Genomic DNA, 4,759 nt, shown 5'->3' with positions numbered 1-4,759 from the left:
GTGGCACTGACACAGGCTCCAGGGCTGGGGACTCGGTCCGCAACCACGGGTCGGCTTCGTGCGCCCCGGGCCACCTGGCTTCGGCTGCAACCGCTTCGCAAGTCAGCTTCACAGCCCCGCCTCACTCACGGCTCTCCACAGGAGCCTCTCCCAGGAGCGCCCCGAGCTCGTCCTGCGTCCGCACCCGCGGGTGAGTCGAGACTTCCAGAGAGAGTTAAGGACATCATCGGAGTGAGGCGTGCACACTCATGTTTACAGCCTAATCGCCGAGTCTCGGAGGTAGTCTGTCTGTCCGCCAACAGAAAATGTATTTCCACACGGTGGAGTACGACTCTGCCATAAACAAGGGCAAATTAGTCCCTTGTAGGAAAATGGCTGCACGTTGAGACCATAATGTTAAATAAACCAGACACACAATGCGTATATCGCATGGTTTATCTTACATGAGAAACCCAGAGTAAAAAATAAAGAACAAAATGAAAGAAAGGTTATAGGAAACAGGGAGGTAGTTCATTCTCAAAGGGGAAGAGGACCAAGACATGAAGGGTTGGGGAGGGAGAGGAAGGAAAGAGGGTGGAAGAGAAGAACTGGACGTGTCGCGGATATGTATCAGCTCCACATAGGAATAAACACTGCGCTCAACAAACTGTACCAAAGATTAGGTAAGGGGATCGAGGGATGTGCGGAGGGCGGGTGGGGAAGGGCAGTGGTGAAGGATTAAGATGTATTGTGTGCACGGAACAACTCCCACAAGGGCTAGCGACACCACGTGTACACACGTGTGCCACCAAAGTGGAGAAACCAAGACTCTCGCTCTCCAGCCTTGTGGAAACCTTGGAACTGTGCGCGCCTGAATTTAAGCTGGGATGTGCTGCTCAGTGATCTCAGTGCGGGACTTTCTTCTTCTTCGGGGAATAACGCGGAGGTCATCCAAGCTGGGGCTGTGTCTCCGTCGCATTTCCTGGAGCTTAGGTGCCAGAAGATGTGGGAACTCCGGCACCCTGATTTCCATTCTCATACTCCAGGAGCCGCGATGAGGGACATCGCTCTTTCCATGCAGGCAAGGGTCAGGCCTCTGCTATTTTGTCCCTTTGAGGGAGAGAGGGGATTCCCGGGACATCGCCCACCACATGGTGGGGGGTCTTTGTACAACTCTTATCTAGGTGTTTCATTAGCTCCTGTTTGAGGCTGGAGACAGCACTGTATACTTGTGGACACGATGTAAGACCCAGCCAGTTCCGACCTTACAGTAACTGCTGTAGGGTTTTGTCCCAGGCCCTCCTTTTTTTCCCATTTTGGTAACATTTTATCTGCAAAGGGCAGGATTGGAATTTTTTTACATTCCTGGCAATTAGAATTAGGTCAGGTATCCCAAAGTTGAAAAATAAAGCTAGATTAGGGCACATTTCTTTATCAAATTATATAAAACAGAAATTCACTGTCATGTGATTAGAATAAATTATCTTGAAATATTAAAAAGTCTTTATCCTGTATTTATTGAATTTTGAACCCTTTTGTTGTTAGCAGCACCTGTCCACAGAACTAGGTTCCAATAAAAAAATGAATTTTTTGAAGTCTTAAATTATCCCTAGCTAATTACTGTGTTAGGTGGTAAGGAATTTAAATTGTGAAACAATTTATCTCAATCCTAATCTGCTTTTTAATTCAGTATATAGATGATGTCGTGGGTGATTTGTGGAGAGGAACACTGAGGTAGCTTCCTTTAGAAAGTTAGCTGGTTGGCTTTTTTATTTTTAGAGATGGTATGGTCTACATTTCAAGTCCACTCATTGAGAATTATTGCAGGGAACTTAATTAAGACAGAGAGATTGTCAGGGTGGAGATCTAACACTGAGAGTCAGCCCTGGACAACTTTTGCAGGAAATTGTCTTTTCTGTCGTTGTTTTAAGGCACCAATCAAACATGCTCTGCCTGGAACGATGAATTCCAATTAGGGAGAGCCGTGGGACCTGTAGGAGTGGGTGGAAATGTACACGAAATATAAATCTATATTGTTACAACAACCCTCCACTTCTGAGCAGATAATCCTGAGGCATTTCTTCATGAATCTTAATCAGCATGCTGAAACCCTGAATTTTAACTGCACCATGTGGCAAAGTGTTTTTTGATTCCATCAATTATGACTTTCTGCCCAAATTCCTCTGTATTCAATTTGCCCAAAAGTTTGCATTTCCTTCTTATTATCCTCTTCCGTAACTGTTACAAAATCTCATCTTAACCTGGTAGACTAGGCATGCTGGGCTTACGGAGAGTGAGGGTAGTAAGGGTGGATATCTTTGCCCACACACTCTGCCCCACAGAAGTGACTCAGAATCCCTTCGCAGTGTCTCGGACAACCTCGGAAACCCATGGCTCATAACAAAGAGTACTGGCTACATCTTCATGCTGTCTTTGTACCCAATTTCCATAGAATGTCTGGCCTGGAGCCTGAGCTTATTTTTGCACACATCTTTCCATCTGTCATCACCTGATAAGTTCCTAATCTTTCTTGGAAATGTGATTCCCTTCCCACTGCATAGCACAGATGTCCTTGACAATTGGCATTTTCTTCCTCTGAACCTGAGTCTTGTGGCTGCTCTCAGGGCTGGAGGGCCACCACTGTCTGTGGGCTTCTCCACTCAGTACCCCAGACAATGAGGTACTGCCGGCTTGGAATTTGACTTTTGGATTTTACCAATGGCCATTCCATTCTGACAGTCTGAACTTAATCACACAGTTACCATTTTTAATGTCAGACTGATTGGCAGGGCCCACTGACACTTTCTTCAGGAGGCCTCCTGCATAGACTCAGGTGCACATCTAGATAATGATGTTTTTACTTAAAAAGCGCCACCTTATTTCTGCACCTCTAAGAAGCAAACTGATACTAACCTCCTTGTTTCTCCTAAGGCACACAAAATTTAAAGTGTTGTATGTCAACAGAGAACTCTATCCAGTAATTCTAACCAGTATTAAAATTACTGACTGTAGATCCATAACCATCCTTTAAAGGCATCTTAAGTTTACTTAATGATACCATTTTAGTTTTCAGGATATTTTCAATTCAATACAAATAAACTGCACTATGATGTGCTGTCCAGCAGTTATGTGGACATAGACAAACAGCAGGGGCAGAGTTTAGATTTATGTAACCACACGGCAAAGTAATAGTATGGCGTTATCTGTTTCCCATTTTGAGCTCTAGCTTTCCTGTATTTTCTGGAAGAAATACCAGATGGAGGAGTCAATGGAAAAGGTACAGAAATTAATATTGAAGGACTAAAGATTGACCTTTTAAAAATAAAAATCTCGCCAAACTTTCCATATTGACACGGCGACATTTTATGAATAAACCTAATATCTTATAGACTTAGCACAGTTCAAAAGTCACCATCTGTTCAAGAAGTGAAGGCTCTCACTGTGACACAGTTTCTTGGCTCTGTGATTAAAGGCATGAAATCCATAAGTTATAAAATACTAAGTCTTAGGAAGGTGCGAAAATTCACATATTTTAGAAAACCCAAAATATAAAAAGAAAATTTGAGTTAGTCTCGAAGTTATAGTTGTGAATTCGTGATGGGTCTTCCTACATGAATTTTTGCAGTCTTCTTGTTTCCCATGGGTTTACAGGTCAGCATGAGCGGAGAACCAGCTCTAAGGCAGAATATGTTGAAAAACAGCAAACTAGTGGAACCTGATAGGAGCAGAGTTGTTGGAGAGGCCTTTGGTAAATTAAATATGAGTATTAGAAGAAATTATTATTTGTTCCTTTCGTACTTCTCTAAGAAATATTTACTAATGAATATTTGATATCAAAAATAATCTTTAGAATCCTTTTTCACTTCCCATTACTTTGAGATTAATGTCAATTTTCCATTATAGTACATTCTTTAACCCACTTTCTTAATCAAACAACTGTAGGAAATGATGTAAGGTGAATAAAAATAATCATTTTGTCTTATTTTTGCAGTATGGGGCATTGGACCTACAATCCATTGGCACTGAGCCACATTCCCAGAGCTTTTAATTTCTTTTTGAGACATGTTCTCACTAAGTTGCTAAGTTGCTGAGGCTGGACAAATCTTGTGATCCTCCTGCCTCAGCCTCCCAGGGTGCTGGGATTACAGTTTTGGGATTACCATACCCAGCTAAGATTTTTACACCATAGAAATTGAAAAATCAGCAGGAGATGAAAATGTCTACCTATAAAACTGAACAGGAGTTTTCAAGAGCACATATTAAAAAGTTACTCAGAGAAAAATTCTGGTAACATTGTGCCTGATGTGTGTTTAGGCTTTAGCCAGTGTGCACTGGGGTTCGTGCTGACTCAGTCTAGAATTAGACACATCCTCAGCCTCTGTGGCGTTGATCTCAGACTGAAACCATGTTTCCCATGTGGATGGGTTATCTGCCAGCGATGCAATGTTTGGCAAACACCTCGCTTTTGCTAAGCTAAGTTTGGTAACAAAAACGAATGATTGCATCCTGGAGTCTGCTACCAGTGGACGGCATAACTGTGTGGCTCTCTGATGAAGCTCTGATGACACGTTGGAAGGGTGGGGGAGCTGAAGGTAGGAAGGTAGAGCAGACAAGGTGGCCTCAGCATGCAGATAACCGTCAGTCGCCTGGAAGAAAGGGCACAGGGACTCTCCAGAGAGCAAAACGCCGGGGAAGAGTCAGCTTTCGTGCAGGACAGACACTAAAGGTGCCAGAGAAATTTAAACTTCAGAAACTTTAAAACTATATAGTGAGAAAAATT

Source organism: Fukomys damarensis, unplaced genomic scaffold (assembly GCF_012274545.1).
Source record: "Fukomys damarensis isolate Sample0158 unplaced genomic scaffold, DMR_v1.0_HiC HiC_scaffold_27, whole genome shotgun sequence".
Taxonomy (NCBI): Eukaryota; Metazoa; Chordata; class Mammalia; order Rodentia; family Bathyergidae; genus Fukomys; species Fukomys damarensis.
Note: the sequence above shows the minus strand (reverse complement) of the source record.